This window comes from Ctenopharyngodon idella, chromosome 8 (genome assembly GCF_019924925.1).
Source record: "Ctenopharyngodon idella isolate HZGC_01 chromosome 8, HZGC01, whole genome shotgun sequence".
In the NCBI taxonomy this organism is placed as follows: Eukaryota; Metazoa; Chordata; class Actinopteri; order Cypriniformes; family Xenocyprididae; genus Ctenopharyngodon; species Ctenopharyngodon idella.
Window position 1 is genome coordinate 5,956,523 of NC_067227.1, and position 20,330 is coordinate 5,976,852.

General features: G+C 39.6%; 1 protein-coding gene across 2 annotated transcripts in view; it reads left to right on the plus strand.

Moving 5' to 3' along the window:
* The window catches only part of LOC127517616 (cytosolic sulfotransferase 3), a 139,124-nt gene that overhangs the window by 827 nt on the left and 117,967 nt on the right, over nucleotides 1–20,330 (plus strand). The window lies entirely within an intron of this gene.

Sequence of the window (20,330 nt, forward strand, 5' to 3'; positions counted from 1 at the left end):
AACTATGACCGGAATCATATGGATTCATGCGTGAATAACGGTAACCTTAATTAAATGATAGTTAATGCATTAATTAACATTTAGGGATAAAGTAAATCAAATAGGCTCTTTAATAATAAACAAGAAGTACTCTGACTTTGAATAAAATGTGAATAATTGTAATTATATATATTTATAATAATTATTGAATATAACGTGAATAATATTGTCATAATTTAAATGTTTGCCATCTGTAGCTTTATGACCTACACTGGATGACTAATGATTATTTTATCTAATCAAATTTGACTCACCCTACTGGATCCATCCACTCAACCCATTTAACCAACCCACCAAGTTCACTTTCTTTAGCAGCACCTGTATCCAGTGAGAGCATAAGTAGTGGGTATTAAATCCATGATGCATTTCAGTGCAAAACTTGATGCATATATTGCATCTCTTATTTTCTTATATTTATCTTGAATATGATACATCCTATTTTCACAAATACATATGTATATGCGAATGTGTATGTGTGCAAATGTCCAATTCTTCAATGTGTGAGCAATGTCTATAATCAACTGAAAAAAGTCAACATGTCGATTAAACTGTCTATAGTCAGTGTCTTTAGTCATGCAAGTCTGTCAAAATGTAAGTCATTTAGGAGTCTCATAAGTTAATCATGAAACTGTTTTAGAGAATACAAGTGGGCAGTAGTGGTTAGAGAGTCGGATCTAACCCTAATGGTTAGAGAGTCGGATTTGTGACCCGAAGGTTGCTGGTTCAAGTCTCAGTACCAGCAGGATATGTAGGTTTGGGGAGTGAATGAACAGCACTCTCTTCCACTCTCATTAAGCACAACTTGAATTGCCCTCTGAGCAAGGCACCTAACCCCATTCACTCCCTGGGCGCCGCAGCAAAATGGCTGCCTGAGGTTGTGTGTGTGCACTTGGATGGGTGAAATGCAGAGCACAAATTTTGAGTAGGAGACACCATACTTGGCTACACATCATGTCACTTTTTTACTTTCAAATCTTGAGTGGCCATTTCAAGTAGGTATTCTTGTCTTGAGTCTCACGTGACATGTTAACCTTCTTTTATCTTGGTGTGAATAATCCAGCATATAATCCATGAACTCCTTGGTGCTGTGTCGTCCACTACAAGCACAACATATCCCAGCTGAAAGTTGTATGTCCTCACCAGACACTTCTGGCATTCTTGCAGTTGTGGTAGATATTCACCGATCCATCTCATCCAAAATAAGTCTTCATGTATTGAACCTATTGAACATATCGCCACCTTCGTCAAGAATACACATCATCCTTCTTAAGCAGTCCAGGTGGTAAAAATACTTCTCTGTATACCTGTCAGTATAAGCCAAACTCCTGTTGTTCAACAATCTTACACTAAGTATATCTCAAATAAGAACATAAAAAGTACACTGAAAGTATACTCTCTTATTTTTAGTTTAAAAGAAGTATACTAATAGCACAAGTAAGTTTTTTTCATCCTTCAGACAAATAATTCATACCTTTAGTGTTCTTTATATCAGTCACTGTTCTTTTAGTTCCTGGTTCCATTAATTGGTCATTGGGTAGTTTTGCTGATCTTGTTGACTGTGAAGTGCTTTTTGGCTGTGAATGGTTGGAACTAACAATGTCCACTCCCAGTGACGGTGCCTCTAGTTGTAGACTGGTTTTGCTTGTATTAAGAGAGGTGGTTTCAATATATGATCGTGAAGTGGTAAACTGTCTTTTTGGCTGAATTTTAGCTGGAGTGGTTGTCCCCAAACTACCTGATAAACAAAAGAAAACATCAAACAGTTTTTCTCTAGTTTCTGTTAAAGCATTATTATAAATAAAAACAATGAATTTACATATAGTATAAATCTTTACATCTAGAGTGTGTATATATATATATATATATATATATATACACAGTATATAAACCATAATTTTGAAATATACTGTAAATATAATTAACTATTTCGCTACAAATGTTGCTATAGAAACAAGTAAATGAGTAAAAAACAGAATCTCAGAGATGTCTTTTTTTTGTAATCACAATTATTTATGTGAACGCAACATTACTTCATCTGTATTATACCTATTTCCAATCGAGTCCTGTTGCCGTCCAATTGTCTTATCCCATTGGAAGTGGATAGAAGCTTTTCATTAGGTGGTGCAGTTGCAGAAGGGCTGGTCTGCTGTGAAGGGTTGATTGTTGGATTTGTATGTACTGTGGCCAAACTAGCCAGCACACTACGATCAGTCTGAACTTGTGGTCTGTTCTGGGCATGCTCTTCGCCAAGAGATGCTATAGCCTCTGTTGATGACCTAACAAAGCCATTTTCTTCATCACCTGACCCAACTGATGACAAGTCTTTCTCTTTAAATTCAGCAACTGGGCCATCTGTCATCGTGTCTGTCTCATTAACAGTTTCTTTTTCTTTTCCAGCTGCATCTTGTGGTAGCATGACATTTTGAGTAGAACCTCTTTTGACTCTGTCTTTGTGTGATACTAAAAATTTACCTCTTGACCCAGTCTCAGTATGTGACGTTTTTGCTGAAAATACGTCCTCAGTATTTCTGCTTTCAGTCCATTTATTTGAATCTCCAATTGACTTAATTAAACTTTTCCCATGGAAGCCACGAAGAAATGGTCTGACAACTAATGCAGCATTGGCAGTCAGTTTATGATCATTTTTTTTGACAAGTACGTAAGTCTGTTTTTTTAAACAATAGGAAAACAGGCTGTGATTTGAATGAGTAATCAGAGGAGAAAGAAAGTTTCCATGCACATGACTTATGAATGGATGAATTAGAGGCAGTAGAAGAAAGAGTTGGAGTAGAGGCACCATACTGACAATCTGCCCTACAGTGAAACTGCTATGGCTGTTTGTTGAAATAATATGCTCCCCCGTTTCTTCTAATTTCTTCTCCTGCAGAGAGAAACAAGTACATTAAAATTAAACTCACAGTGTTGAAAACAAGCCATTCTCATTGGTGATTGATGAGCATTTGAGAGATAAATGCCTATATTGAATGAGAAAAATGTACAGACATACTTTGCACCTGAGCTTTTTAATTATTGGTCAAAGAATACATGATGGATAGATCTTTTGCTGTTGCTTTCCATCTTATCAGTTAGTTGTTGCAGCCTTAATTCAGTATACAGCATCCACATTTTCAGGATCAGAAAGAAACATAAAAAAGTAAAAAATTACTTAAAGCAATCACCATTGTCAACTATTTTAATTGCATACTATCATATTCTAAGTGTGTGTGTGTGTGTGTGTGTGTGTGTGTGTGTGTGTGTGTGTTTCAGGAGGAGGTGTGGCCTGCAATCTAGCCTGTAGAGGTCCTGAGTTCCTGATTGGTCCAGTCCCTGTCTGTGCTCCAGTTATAAGGACCTCCCCAAACATTCTACAAGGCTGAATGCGTGCCACTTGTATTGCTCTTCCCTTGTGTTCTGATTGTGCATACTTTGAGTTTAGTTTGCTTTGTAAGGTCGACCTTCGCTGTTTAATTTGCTGATTCAGACTCATTTGTATTTCATCGTAAATATTTTGTAAATATTGGTTTGTAAATATTTTAAGGGAAGTAGGGAGTGTGACGCAATTTCTTTTGATTGTACCGTTTGTCTATGTTTTTGGTTTAGCGAGCAAGGGAAGTTCTGTTGTATTTTTCTTTGTTTTTTCTTTTCTTTTAGGGAATTTTGAAGGTATTCATTTAGTTATTTTTGTTTGTTATTTTGTCCTTGTCCACTCCTGAGCTAAATGCCTTTACTTCTGGTTTCCACCTTCTTTTTTTTTTTTTTTTTTGTAAATAAACACCTTTGTTGGAAATTTTTGTTATGAGTGAGCGCACATTCATTTATGTCACGGCTGACCCTAGACGGTCGTAACATTATGAATAACTCCAAAAGCTCAAATGGGAAGGAGATTACATCTTAAACAAAATGTTAACGTTGAACCTATTGTCACAGGGTGACTTGTAAAGATGATCCAAAGGAAGATGCAGGATGAATGAATATAACCAATACTTTAATCAACACTGAGAGCAAGACTACAAACCATAAACATAAAGTTAACACAAGACAATGAACTGATGAAGAATGAAGGCATACATACACAAGGAAGGTAATCAAAGGTACAGGGAACAGGGCTCCCGCGGGAGCTTGAGGGAACATCACTGCTGCGGCAGTGGAGAAAATTTTCCAAAGGGACCCGGCTCCTGCGGGAGCTTGAGGGAACATCACTGCTGCGGCAGCGTAGAATTTTCCAGAGAAATCTGAGCTCCTGCGGGAGCTTGAGGGAACATCACTGCTGCGGCAGTGGAGAAATTTTTTGAAACTGAGCTCCTGCTGGAACGTGGAGGAATGTCGCTGCTGCGGCAGTGGAGAAAAGGCGCTTCTGTGGAAGCGGAGGGAATAGCGTTGCTGAGGCAGAGAAAATTTGGATGGAAAAGCGGATCTTCTCTGGGAGCTTAAGGTAGTATTGCTGTTGCGGCAGTTGAATAGAGAAGTTGGTTCCTGCGGGAGCACGTGGGTGGATGCTGCTGCAGCAGTTAGAATGGAAATTTTCCACTATAAGTGGATTGGTGGTGTTAAGTAGAGTGTGAGCCTGTAGGTTTGGGTGTATGGGAGCAAGCTGGTGTTAAAAGAATTTAGCTGATAAGAGTCCGTTGAGCTTCTTTGATGTGGGAGTGATTTGATCGAATGTAACTTCTGAAAGCCTCCAATGACCAGCATCCCAAGTGCTTGGATCTGCTGCTGGGAAGGCCTTTTTTGGGTAGCCATGGTTGCTGCACCTATACGAAATGAATGGCTGGAGAAATGCTCTGCTGGGATGCCGGATTGGAGCAAAATGGACTTAAGGTGTCTTTAGCACCAGAAACATGTGACAGGCCGATCGGAGTCATCTGAAAAAGTGGGTCAGATGGGAGTTTAGCCTGAAAGCGTCTGAAATGCAGATAGGCTAAGAGGCATTGATATGGTTGGATTGGTGATAGAAGATTGAAAATGTAGATGAAATGGCCTTTTTTCATTTGATCTGTCTTGCTTTGCTTTATGAAGTAAGTAATGGCATCGTTGTCAAGTGTTGATAAATCCAAGATTGTGGGATGGACTTTTGGATTGAAGCTGGAAGTAATGATGAGTTCTGAACATCTGAGGAAACCAGAAAAATAGCCAATATGAACATTGCGTCGAGTCTGCAGGCGTTGGAGTGGTAGCCTCAGCGGAGGGTGGAGATACATTTGGTGAGTATTTCTAAAGTTATTGGTTGCCTGGCATCTGGGCGGGTTGGTTGGGTTCTTTGGATACCTTTGATGAGCAGATATGTCTGTTAATTGACTATTTCTGAGAAGGGTGAACTGAAAATGAGTTAAAAAATTGGATTCCGCTTAGGTAACCCTTGAAAGAGCTGGCTTGTAGGTTCTTGATGCTATTGAGATGAGATATGAATGAGGTGATGGTAAGCAGAGAAAATACGGGAAAAGCAGGTTGCATGTGGAGTGGAAAGTCTTAAAACACCTAACACCATGCGGTTAGGAAGGATTGGAGGGTTCTAGGAGAAACGGCTTGAATAATGGAACTGAGAGAGGCATCGAGGAGGGGTTTTAGTGGGTGGTTTATGGGAAGATCAGCTCTGAGTAGTGAGAAACTAGGGTTGGGTCCGCCTTGGAGCCAGTAGCCTGAATTTCTAATAAAAGTTGTGCTCTGATGTTGCTGGCGACAAGGTGCGGTTTCAAAGCAATGGCATTCAGTGGTATGAGCATCTGTGTTGCAGAGAAGAGGGAAAGTTAGGAGGGGAATGCTCCGGGGGCAATGTTGTTTGCAGAGGCAGCCTCAAGCTTGGGTCAGCCCCTGTGGCTTGGGTTGTAACGGGGAAGGTAAAGGAAGAGGAAAGCTGGGGTGGGAAAATAGTCCATCTGGGCCTGTGCCGCTCCACGGTTGGAGCTGTAGGCTAGAGACAAAAAGAGATTTTGAGACTGATGACTGGGCCTGCACCACTAGCGGAGGCAGCCTCATGCTAGGGTCTGCTGAAAGAGCTGTAGGCCACTGGTGGGGGAGAAGGCAGCGGAAGGAGAAAGAAGTGTTATCTGGGCCTGCCTCGCTAGCGGGGAGCATTAGAGATGTCAAGATGAATGGCTGACATGGCTGAGCTTGCTCCGCTAACAACCTCACGCTAGGAGGAAGGCATTCGTTGAGAGGGGAGGGCATTGTTGTGTGGGGAGTGGCGCCAGGAACAGCCATGGTGTGTGGCTGAATGGAGGGAGGAGGAGAGTGGGGCCTGGTGGGCCGAAGCTCGTCTTCTTGCACGCGAATCAAAGACGCAAGGGAGAGGAGATGTGAGATGAAAGGGTGGCCTTGCAGGATTAAACGCAACATTAATTTTAAGTGGCCGAGCAAAGATAGCAGTTCACGTTTTTAGAACAGTTTAGACTGTCTAGGAAAGTGGACGTGACCAGAAATATCCTATCGATTTTTCATTGTGCAGTGAGCTATGGAAATGAACTATATCCAAGTTAATGCCCAGAATTCAATGGATGTGGCTGGACCCGTGGTTTTAACCTAGGCAACTGGAATCCATGCGGGCTAATAGATTGATTATTAAAAGTTTTGTAAATATTCTTTTCTCTTGTTTTTATAGATTTTCTGAAGGTGATAACATACGCTTACATGAGAAGCCTAAAACGCACTATAACCTGCGCATATTCACCTCTTAGGACACTTCAGTTTGATTCTGTAATCATTGTTTGATGATGGATGATCAAACAGGAAAATACAGTCTGATTTATATGATAGTTTGTTCCTTTATCTGTTGCTGGTTTGCGTGGCACACGCACATTCATTTAGTGAAGTTCAAATTGACTCGCTTAGGGTAAAAGACGAAAAGCTCTGCATAATAAAAATGTGTGCCTTGAATTATTTATTTATTTATTCACTAAACAATTACTGAAATCAAAATACCATCCATTTTTTTTAAACTGTGTAGGAACCCTCAACTTAGTTTATTTTCATCATCTGTCTATGGGTCTTTACATTACTTACCAATTTCTTATCGTTCTAAATAAGATACAGATGAAGTGGAACGGTAAGATTACATTTATTTGAAAGCATTAGTGAGAACGAATGCCTGTATTCATTTGTCCTACCAGTCTGTGCAGCGTCTCTTTAGCAATGGTGAAGCTGTGGGTGTAAATGACTGTGGGTGTAAAAAACAGAAATACATAGGCTATACGCGATATAACTTTCAGTTTATAATCGATTTGTTGATAAATCGCAGGACAGTGTTGATTCGGTGTGCGATTGAGCATGTGATCTGACTGCACGTAATGTGCGAGCTACAGTGCTTTAGTTAGACCAGCAAATCACTTGTATAGAAACAGTTTAAAACGTGAATTCCCCCGATCGAAATCGAGTATCCAGATACCATAAACTGTGCTCGTTATTTAGCGACTGAAAGCGATGCAACCAGGGGCAGAAAACTAGAAGGATTTGATCTGTGCTCTTACTAGTTTGAGCCGGTGTTACGAGATTTTCGGTTTCCGAAGGCGGAGAACACATGAATACATGAATATTAATGAGTTTCCCAGACATGCAGACATGTTAAGATCAACTGAGAATTTTAGTTCACATTGTATCTCAGGACATTAGTGGATTATTCCATCAAGGTAACTATTCTCAGCGTCGCGGCTGACTTATGCCTAAACTACAGTTGTTTACTTCTAGGTAACAGTTTTTAATGTTCTCATTAGTATGCACGTTTTGTGCAGTCATCTGTAACTGAATGACAGACACTTCGTGTAACAGCAGAGCAACCTTCAGCTATCGAATTCAGCTCGTTGAGCTCATGTACCTTGCGATGTAACAGCTGATAGGCCTATATAAATGTGTCTGTGTGGACATAATATTTTTGTAACCTATGTACAACTGGTGTGATTATACATGTGTTAGCTTACCTGTTCAGACTAACATTCTCTGGTTTTCTGGTTGGTGACAAATGCTGAAAATATTGCTGAAACTATATTGTCTTTTCATGGTTTCCATTTATATATATTAAAGAAAGATACACTGACACCACAAGGTTTAATTTTTCAATTGCACAATAAAACCAAGCATCCCAGAACACCTGAATGAGTTGAAGTAGATTATACTGATTTCATATAGCCTAACAGGGAAAATAAATAAATAAAATATTGTTAAGAACATGCAGCTGCCATTTCAATGATGTATTGCTATGTTCTTCTGTTACCTCACCTTATGAAGATTTAAAACGGGGTCATTCCTCTGGAAATGAAAGAAATGTCCAAAATCAGTGGCCTAATAAAGATTTTTACAACCTTTTGTTATTCTCTGCCATCTGTTCTCTTGACCATGTGTGACTTGTGTACCTGGATATACAATGATGATCACTGATATAAATGGACAATTTATTTTGATACACAAACATTCATTAGGCTATTTGGTATTCAGGTTGATCAGGAAACTTTTGCCCTGTCATCTCAATGGCAAAAAGTGTCCCAGTCAACCTGAATTCACTGGTCATTAATGTTCATAAACATACATTTTCTTCATGGGGTTTTAATTAGGGGCACATTTGGCCTCATGAAAATTTGAAGAAAAAAAAAATTAAACTATGTCAAAACAAATCCTGGAATAAAGATGGGAATATGGTCTTGATAACTAGATGCTTTGTATAATGTTTGATGGAGTGAACATATGATATTGTGTGAGACATTTAATGACATGTTGTTTTTGTACAAAAAGATGGGCCGTGGACTTGCCAACAACAAACTTTAGCTACTGTAGCAGTCCCTTAATATATGGAAATATGACACATAAGAAAGCTATTCTCAGATCAAAAAAATTACATTTTTAGTTTTAAAGATTTTGACATTTTTACCACTCTTTGAATTTTAATGACATTTTTTTTATTTAATTAAAACTATTTTTATAACAACAAAACGTTATCTTTTTACATACAGTGGCCCCCAAATTATTTGCACAAATGCATTTGCATTAAAATACTATTCGAATGTCTGGAATCACTGTAGTTTTTTTTGTTTTTTAAGAAATGAATTTCACAAGGATGAAGTTTATTCAACAAGGATTAATTAAATACATTTAAAAAAAAAAAAAAAAAAAGGGAAAAAAAGACATTTCTAATGTTACAAAAGATTTCTATTTCAATAGTCTTTAAACTTGCTGTTCTGTGAATCAACAGAACAGGCACTGGATCACGGTTTTTCACTTTCATTCAGCAGCACAACTGTTTTCAGCACTGATAATAATAGCTAAGAATGTTTCTTGAGCAGCAAATCAGCATATTAGAATGATTTCTGAAGGATCATGTGACACTGAAGACTGGAATAACAGGAATAAACAGCCATTTAAAATATATTAAAATAGAAAACAAATCACAATACTACTGTTTTGCCTATTTTTGATCAAATAAATGCAGCCTTGGTGAGCCTAAACAAAGAATTTTATTAATCCTTTTGAAAAGCAATAGGCCTCATATCAAAATGAACAAGAATTTAAGAACAATACCAGAATAGATATAGCCTAAGTCCTCAGAAACATTTAAACAGGTTTACTTCAGTTGTTACAGGCAGTGATGTACTTAATGATAACAACTAATAAAATACCGAGTTTGGAAGAGCACAACGAGCTGAACTTGATAGCTGAAGGTTGCTCTGCTGTTATACGAAGTGCCTGTCATTCAGTTACAGATGACTGCACAAAACGTGCATACTAATGAGAACATTATAAACCGTTACCTAGAAGTAAACAACTGTAGTTTAGGCATAAGTCAGCCGCGACGCTGAGAATATAGTTACCTTGATGGAATAATCCACTAATGTCCTGAGATACAACGTGAACTAAATTTCTCAGTTGCACATGCAATCGCGCATGTCTGGGAAACTCATTAATATTCATGTATGCTCCGCCTTCGGAAACCGAAAATCTCGGAAACCGAAAATCTCGTAACACCGGCGGAGGTAGAGAGTGGGAGCTGGCCGGAACTGAATCTGCGGTGTGGCTCGCTGAGGGCCTGTTGCGGGAGCCTGACACTGGAGGAAGGCCCGTTCATTCGCGGGAAGAGGGCGGTATTGCCCCAGATGGGAGCTTAGTGCTCGACAGGCCTTATTGTCCATTTCTCTATGGACAATAAGTCTCGTCTTGCCCTGCAGGGACCCGTTTGTTTGGGCTGACGCCCCCCGAGATAACGCTGTGGGATTGGTGGCGGTGTTAGGCAGAGGAGAATCGCTCCTCACGCCAAAGGATTGTGACAAAGATTCCTCGAGGACGAAAGATTCTTTCGGGAAGAGACGGGAAGAGATCGATTTCAGACATGTTAGGAACTTAGGGTGGGACATAGGTGAGTCGACTGCGTATTTATACAGGTGCTGGTCATATTATTAGAATATCATCAAAAAGTTGATTTATTTCACTAATTCCATTCAAAAAGTGAAACTTGTATATTATATTCATTCATTACACACAGACTGATATATTTCAAATGTTTATTTCTTTTAATTTTAATGATTATAACTGACAACTAAGGAAAATCCCAAATTCAGTATCTCAGAAAATTAGAATATTGTGAAAAGGTTCAATATTGAAGACACCTGGTGCCACACTCTAATCAGCTAATTAACTCAAAACACCTGCAAAGGCCTTTAAATGGTCTCTCAGTCTAGTTCTGTAGGCTACACAATCATGGGGAAGACTGCTGACTTGACAGTTGTCCAAAAGACGACCATTGACACTTTGCACAAGGAGGGCAAGACACAAAAGGTCATTGCAAAAGAGGCTGTCTGTTCACAGAGCTCTGTGTCCAAGCACATTAATAGAAAGGCGAAGGGAAGGAAAAGATGTGGTAGAAAAAAAGTGTACAAGCAATAGGGATAACCGCACCCTAGAGAGGATTGTAAAAAAAAAACCCATTCAAAAATGTGGGGGAGGTTCACAAAGAGTGGACTGCAGCTGGAGTAAGTGCTTCAAGAACCACTACGCACAGACGTATGCAAGACATGGGTTTTGTTGTGTCAAGCCACTCTTGAACAACAGACAGTGTCAGAAGCGTCTCGCCTGGGCTAAAGACAAAAGGACTGGACTGCTGCTGAGTGGTCCAAAGTTATGTTCTCTGATGAAAGTAAATTTTGCATTTCCTTTGGAAATCAGGGTCCCAGAGTCTGGAGGAAGAGAAGAGAGGCACACAATCCACGTTGCTTGAGGTCCAGTGTAAAGTTTTCACAGTCAGTGATGGTTTGGGGTGCCATGTCATCTGCTGGTGTTGGTCCACTGTGTTTTCTGAGGTCCAAGGTCAACGCAGCCGTATACCAGGAAGTTTTAGAGCACTTCATGCTTCCTGCTGCTGACCAACTTTATGGAGATTCATTTTCCAACAGGACTTGGCACCTGCACACTGTGCCAAAGCTACCAGTACCTGGTTTAAGGACCATGGTATCCCTGTTCTTAATTGGCCAGCAAACTCGCCTGACCTTAACCTCATAGAAAATCTATGGGATATTGTGAAGAGGAAGATGCGATATGCCAGACCCAACAATGCAGAAGAGCTGAAGGCCACTATCAGAGCAACCTGGGCTTATAACACCTGAGCAGTGCCACAGACTGATCGACTCCATGCCACGCCGCATTGCTGCAGTAATTCAGGCAAAAGGAGCCCCAACTAAGTATTGAGTGCTGTACATGCTCATACTTTTCATGTTCATACTTTTCAGTTGGCCAAGATTTCTAAAAATCCTTTCTTTGTATTGGTCTTAAGTAATATTCTAATTTTCTGAGATACTGAATTTGGGATTTTCCTTAGTTGTCAGTTATATTTCAAATGTTTATTTCTTTTAATTTTGATGATTATATCAGTCTGTGTGTAATGAATGAATATAATATACAAGTTTCACTTTTTGAATGCAATTAGTGAAATAAATCAACTTTTTGATGATATTCTAATTATATGACCAGCACCTGTGTATATATATATATATATATATATATATATATATATATACACGCACTCATGCTGATTGGGTAGATATGTTGATTGCTGACTGCTGGTTGGAATGATGTTATGATTAGTCAGATCATTTGAATGTGTTCCTCCCAAACTTTGTTAATAAAACATCATTTGGAACAACATGAAGGTGTTTTTTTTTTTTTTTTTTGGAGTGAACTAACATACATATAATAGAACAAAGAGTATCCATATTTGCCGTGCTATCTAGGGGAGGGCTCAGAGCTCAGAATTTTGGCCTAAACCCAGAGTACTCCACCCATATCTCTGGCTGAGATAGGAACAGTTGAGAGTAAGGAGTTGGGGTGGTGGAGGGATGCTGGAAAACTGTTGTGGGACAGAGGTGAGTCAGCTATTTATATATAGGCCTCCTCATCCTAATTTGGTAGATTATCTGAACGTGCTCCTCCCGAACTTTGTTAATAAAACATTATTAAGTGCCAAAGTGCTCAGTGCAAGAACAAAATGCTTAAGATTTACATCATCAGTGAAATCAGCCCACCTGATGTCATTTATAGCTCAGAGTAAATTATTTACCAAAACTGTTCTAGTTAATCTTTATACAAAGTTCAACAAAAGTCCAAATGTTCAACAAAAATGTCACATGACAACAGAATGACTTCTGCTTGTTGGACACACCACAATGACTTTAGAAGAAAAACCTCTCACATTTTAATATTATTTTAAAACAACTGCTTTACTTTTCTTTTCTTTTTTTTACCAAACTTAACCCTTATGCATTCCTAAGGAATTTGTCTTTTTCAGTTTTGTTTTTTGATCATTTTAATGCAAACTGCATAAGTTTGTATTTTTATTGGAATTTTACTATTTCACCCACCTTAATAAATCTATTTTAAGTCAAGTCAAGTCACCTTTATTTATATAACGCTTTTTACAATGTAGATTGTGTCAAAGCAGCTTTACATTGATAACTGGTACATTATTTGGCTGCACAGCAGCTCTTAAAAGAATAGTGTCAATGCAGGCAGATCGAAGCACTGTTGAATATCAAATGTCAAGTGTCCCCAACTAAGCAAGCCAAAGGCGACAGCGGCAAGGAACCCAAACTCCATCAGGTGACATCAGGTGGCAGACAAGTGTCAAATAGGTGTTTGAATGGAGAAAAAAACCTTGGGAGAAACCAGGCTTAGTCGGGGGGCCAGTCCTCCTCTGGCCAACAGTGCTTTGTTACGATTCAGGTAGCTATCATAAGTCCGACAGGATCGCAACATTCAAAGTATTTATTCCAGTTCCATCCAATTGAGGATCGTATTCATCACGGCGGTATGGACGGTTGTTGAGGAACTGTGTCGTGGCTGTCGTGTCAATGAGGCCCTCACAGTGGATGATCTAGTTGACTCAATCTCTGCTGATACGTCAGGGCTGCGTTGTGGTTGTGTCAAGGTGCAGGTTCTTGGTCTCACCTGGATACGGCCCGGATCCGGTTGACTACGGTGAACCTCGGGATAACCAGAAAGACTAATATTAGCGTAGATGCCATTCTTCTTCTGATGTAACGAGTACATCAGGCGTTGTACTGATTTGAAAATATAAATTGGTAATGTGTTATGTGTATGCCAGGTTAAAGAAATGCGTTTTTAGTCTAGATTTAAACTGACAGAGTGTGTCTGCTTCCCAAACAATGCTAGGAAGATTGTTCCAGAGTTTAGGTGCCAAATAGGAGAAGGATCTACCGCCTGCGGTTGATTTTGATATTCTAGGTATTATCAGCTGGCCTGAATTCTGAGATCGCAATAGACGTGAAGGACTATAATGAATTAGGAGCTCGCTCAGGTACTGGGGAGCTAAACCATTTAGTGCTTTGTAAGTAATTAGCAAGATTTTAAAATCTATACAATGTTTAACAGGAAGCCAATGCAGTGTTGACAGAACTGGGGTAATATGGTCATACTTCCTAGTTCTAGTAAGAACTGTTTCACGTAACAGTGAAAACTAACACCATGCTTCCTAATGATATCTCCCAAGGGTAGCATGTACAGAGTGAACAGCAACGGTCCTAGTACTGAGCCTTGCGGTACTCCATATTGAACTTGTGATCGATATGACATCTCTTCGTTTACTACTACAAACTGATAACGGTCAGATAAGTATGATTTGAACCATGACAATGCACTTCCACTAATGCCAACATCATTTTCGAGTCTATTTAAAAGAATATTGTGATCAATAGTGTCAAATGCAGCACTAAGATCCAGTAACACTAATTGCGAGATACAACCACGATCTGATGATAAGAGCAAATCATTAGTAACTCTAATGAGAGCAGTCTCAGTACTATGGTATGGTCTAAATCCTGACTGGAAATCCTCACAGATACTATTTCTTTCTAAAAAGGAACATAGTTGTGATGATACTACCTTTTCTAGTATTTTTGACAGAAAAGTGAGATTTGAGATCGGCCTGTAATTGACTAATTCTCTAGGATCAAGTTGTGTTTTTTTAATAAAAGGGTTTAATAATAGCCAGCTTAAAAGTTTTTGGTACGTGTCCTAGTGATAAAGATGAATTGACGATATTAAGAAGAGGATCTATAACCTCTGGAAGCATTTCTTTCAATAGCTTAGTCGGTATAGGGTCTAACATACATGTTGTTGATTTTGATGATTTAACAAGTTTAGACAATTCTTCCTCTCCTAAAGCAGTAAATGAATTGAATTTTTCCTCAGGGACACTACAATGCACTATCTGACGCGATACTGTAATAGACGGTTGCATGGTTATAATTTTTTCTCTAATATTATCAATCTAGCAAGTAAAGAAGTTCATAAAGTCATTACTGCTGTGCTCTTTGGAAACATCAGAAGTTGAAGCTTTATTTCTTGTTAATTTAGCCACTGTATCAAATATATACCTAGGGTTGTGCTTATTGTCTTCTAAAAGTTTTGAAAAATAGGCAGATCTAGCAGTTTTTAAGGCCTTTCTGTACTCAATCATTCTCTCTCTCCACGAAATGCGAAAAACTTCTAGTTTTGTTTTCTTCCAGCTGCGCTCCATTTTTCTGGCTGCTACCTTTAGGGCCCGAGTGTGCTCATTGAACCACGGCACTGGATTAATTTCCTTAATCTTTTTTAAGCGCAAAGGAGCAACTGAGTCTAATGTGCTGGAAAAGACAGAGGCAATAGTTTCTGTTACAACATCGAGGTCTTCTAAGGCGATGAAACTGATCAGGAAGATTATTTATAAAGTGATCTTTAGTGGTAGAAGTGATGGTTCTACCATATTTATGGCATGGAGGCAGTTTAGCCGCCTTGACTAAATGTAGTATATACGAGACTAGATAATGATCTGAGATGTCGTCACTCTGCTGCAGAATTTCAACAGCATCAATATCGATTCCATGTGACAATATTAGATCTAAAGTATGATTACGACAATGAGTGGGTCCTGACACATGTTGTCTAACACCAATAGAGTTTAGAATATCTGCAAATGCCAATCCTAATGCGTCTTTTTTATTATCTACATGGATATTAAAATCACCAACAACAAGGACTTTATCTGCAGCCAATACTAACTCTGACAGAAAATCAGCAAATTCTTTGATAAAGTCTGTATGGTGTCCTGGTGGCCTGTATACAGTAGCCAGCACAAATGTCAACCTACATAATGTTACATAAAGTACCATCACTTCGAAGGAATTATATTTGAAAGACTTTTGACTAAAACTGTAAATATTACTATAGATTACAGCAACACCTCCCCCTTTGCCTTTCTGACGGGCATTGTGTCGATAATCATAACCTTGAGGACTAGACTCATTTAAAGTAATGTAATCGTCAGGTTTTAGCCAAGTTTCTGTCAAACACAGCACATCTAGATTATTATCTTTGATAATATCATTAACAATAAGTGATTTTGAAGAAAGGGATCTAATATTTAACAACCCGAGTTTTATCATTTGTTTATCAGTATTATCTCTATTTTTTATTTGTTGAACATCAATTAAATTTTTACCATTAAATGGGTTTGGAAGTTTTTTGTTTTTACTAATTCGGGTTACAGACACAGTCTCTATTTGAAAATATCTAGGTGTAAGAGTTTCTATGTGTTGGGAGTTATCTGAATTTTCTGACTTCTGTAACGTGAGGCAGCTAGCAGACGGTCGGTTTAGCCAGTCTGTCTGCTTTCTGACCTGGGCCCCAGTTTGTCATGTTTCAGTTCTAAGACTATGTGCCATATTACTAGAGAGAAGAGCAGCACCATCCCGGGAGGGATGAATACCATCTCTTTTCAACAGGTCAGGTCTGCCCCAAAAACTTTTCCAATTGTCTATGAAACCTATATTATTTTGCGGACACCACTTAGACAGCCAGCCATTGAGTGATGATAATCTGCTAACTATCTCATCACTCCGACGAACAGGAAGGGGGCCAGAGCAAATTACTTCTCCTGACATTGTACTTGCGAGTTCACACACCTCTTTAATGTTAATTTTAGTGATCTCCGACTGGCGAAGTCGAACATCATTAGTGCCGACGTGAATAATAATCTTAGAGTATTTACGATTAGCATTAGCCAGCACTTTTAAATTTGCTTTGATGTCAGGTGCTCTGGCTCCCGGCAAACATGTGACTATGGTGGCTGGTGTCTCTATTTTCACGTTCCGTGTAATAGAATCGCCAATAACTAGGGCACTTTCAACAGGATTCTCAGTGGGTGTATCACTGAGTGGGGAGAACCTGTTTGATGTTCTTATTGGAACGGAAGAGTGGTGTTTTCCGCGGCTAGGCCGCCTCACTGTTACCCAAGTGCCCTGCTGCGCGGGCTCTACAGCCGGAACCGAACAATGTACAGAGTTCACTAAGCTAGTCGCATGCAAAACAGTATCTGAAGCCCTTGCATTCTTACTATCCTCGATTAAAGTTTGGATGCATGTCTCTAATTCTGAGATTCTCTCTGTCAGCCTGACTATTTCCCTACATTTATGACATGTAAATCCCTCGTCGCTGACAGAGAGAGCTATGGTAAACATGTGGCAAATGGAACAGGTAGCAATGCTGGGAGAGGATGACATGACTCACCGTGTTTGTAGACTGATCCGACTTACCACAGCTGTTTGAAGAACGCGTTGAAAAAGGAGCGCGCAAGAGACTGTTAACAAGTTAACAAGCTAGCGCTGCAAATGCAAATGCGTTGTAACAGCGATTTAGATTCAAAGATTACAAGCTAGCGACGTCAGATTAGTGTGGTAGGCAATATTACATATAAGGTAATAAAAAAAAATAAGCAACAATGAATAAAAGTAAAAGATTCAAAACAAAGCTATACGGAGTTACAGACGCAAACCAATCTGAGCAGCGAGGCAGACAGGAGCAATCGAGCCAGACACCCCAGTGCGAAAAGATGGATCTCAAAAAAAATGGAACACAAAATAACTCAGGACCTTAAAGGCACAATATGTAAGATTTTTGGATTACATTTTTTGGGGATACTATGAGTAGTAATTCATCACTTGCAGCTGATTCGTTAGAATGAAACAAAATAACGTGAATTTAAGTGATTAAATGTAACTGTAACAAAGTTCAAGTTCAGGTAAGAAGGAGGTGGACGTTAAACATAACTTTAATCGTAAAATAAATATACACAACAAAACGAAAGGAGCGGCTGGAGCATATAAGCATAATAAAAGCTCCGGAGCTCCTCCATGGAAATTGAGACCAGTGTGTTGTGCAGGTGTCTCTCATATAGATCACAAGTTCAATATGGAGTACCGCAAGGCTCAGTACTAGGACCGTTGCTTTTCACTCTGTACATGCTACCCTTGGGAGATATCATTAGGAAGCATGCCGTTAGTTTTCACTGTTACGCTGATGATACCCAGCTCTATATTTCTTCGCGCCCTGATGAAACTTACCAATTCACAAAATTAACGGAATGCATAGCTGATATAAAAAATTGGATGACCATTTATTTCCTACTACTAAATTCAGAAAAAACAGAGATTCTAATTTTTGGACCAAAAACTTCTTCACGTAATAACCTATAATACTGTCTAACACTTGATGGCTGCTCTGTTAAGTCTTCGTCATCAGTTAGGAACCTGGGTGTGCTCTTTGATACCAATCTTTCATTTGAAGGCCATGTTTCTAGCATCTGTAAAACTGCATTCTTCCATCTTAATATATCTAACTATATCTAATATATATCTAAATATAAATCTTAATATATCTAAATATATCTAAACTACGACATATGCTCTCAATGACAAATGCAGAACAGTTAGTTCATGCGTTCATGACCTCAAGGCTAGATTACTGTAACACTCTACTGGGTGGTTGTTCCGCTTGCTTGATAAATAAACTACAGCTCGTACAAAATGCAGCAGCTAGAGTTCTTACTAGAACTAGGAAGTATGACCATATTACCCCAGTTCTGTCAACACTGCATTGGCTTCCTGTTAAACATCGTATAGATTTTAAAATCTTGCTAATTACTTACAAAGCACTAAATGATTTAGCTCCCCAGTACCTGAGCGAGCATTATAGTCCTTCACGTCTATTGCGATCTCAGAATTCAGGCCAGCTGACAATACCTAGAATACCAAAATCAACCGCAGGTGGTAGATCCTTCTCCTATCTGGCACCTAAACTCTGGAACAATCTTCCTAGCATTGTTTGGGAAGCAGACACACTCTGTCGGTTTAAATCTAGACTAAAAACGCATCTCTTTAACCTGGCATACACATAACACATTATCAATTTATATTTTCAAATCCGTTAAAGGATTGTTAGGCTGCATAAATTAGGTCAGCCGGAACCGGGAACACTTCCTATAACACTAAATGTACTCGTTACATCAGAAGAAGAATGGCATCTATGCTAATATTAGTCTCTCTGTTTATCATGCGGTTTACCGTAGTCAACCGGATACGGGCCGTATCCAGGTGAGATCGAGGACCTGCGCCTTGACACGACCACAACACAGCCCTGAAGTATCAGCAGAGATTGAGCCAACTAGATCATCCACTGTGAAGGCCTCATCGACACGACAGCCAGTGGCACAGTTCCTCAACAAACCGTCCATACCGGCGTGATGAATACAATCCTCAACTGGATGGAACTGGAATAAATACTTTGAATGTTGCGATCCTGTCGGACTTATGATAGCTACCTGAATCGTAACAAAGCACTGTTCGCAGGGGAGAACTGGCCCCCCGACTAAGCCTGGTTTCTCCCAAGGTTTTTTTCTCCATTTTAACACCTATTTGCCACCTGATGTCACCTGTTGGAGTTTGGGTTCCTTGCCGCTGTCGCCTTTGGCTTGCTTAGTTGGGGACACTTGACAATTGATATTCAACAGTGCTTTGATCTGCCTGCATTGACAGCATTTTCTTTAAGAGCTGCTGTGCAGCCAAAATTATATACCAGTTATCACTGTAAAGCTGCTTTGACACAATCTGCATTGTAAAAAGCGCTATATAAATAAAGGTGACTTGACTTGACTCATTAGCATGGGAAAAGTTTGGTACTGCACCCAAACAAAATCTTACTGAAAGCTAATTTTTTGATATATCAACCTCAAATTTGGAACACAACTTATTTAGATTTATGGCTTTGTTTTTTTAGCAGTTTTTCAGTTCATCAGCTTTATTAAATATACACCGATCAGGCATAATTATGACCACCTTCCTAATATTGTTTGGTCCTCATTTTGCTGCCAAAACAGCACTGACCCATCAAGGTATGGTGGTCACTAGACCCCTGAAGGTGTGCTGTGGTATCTGGCACCAAGATGTTAGCAGAAGATCCTGTAAATCCTGTAAGTTGCGAGGTGGTGCTTTCATGGATCGGACTTGTTTGTTCCGCACATCCCACAGATGCTCGATTGGTTTGTTCGATTGGACCTCACACTCGTTGTTGTGCTCCTCAAACTATTCCTGAATCATTTTTGCTTTGTGGCAGGGTGCATTATCCTGCTAAAAGAGGCCACAGCCACCAGTGAATACCATTTCCATGAAAGGGTGTACATGGTCTGCACCAATGCTTAGGTAGGTGGTACATGTCAAAGTAACATCCACATGGATGGCAGGACCCAAGGGTTCCAAGCAGAACAATGCCCAAAGAATCACACTGCCTCCACCGGCTTGCCTTCTTCCCATAGTGCATCCTGGTGCCATGTGTTCCCCAGGTAAGCCACACATACGCACCTGGCCATCCGCGTGATGTAAAAGAAAACATGATTCATCAGACCAGGCCACCTTCTTCCATTGCTCCGTGGTCCAGTTCCGATGCTCATGTGCCCACTGTTGTCACTTTCGGCAGTGGACAGGGGTCAGCATGGGCAC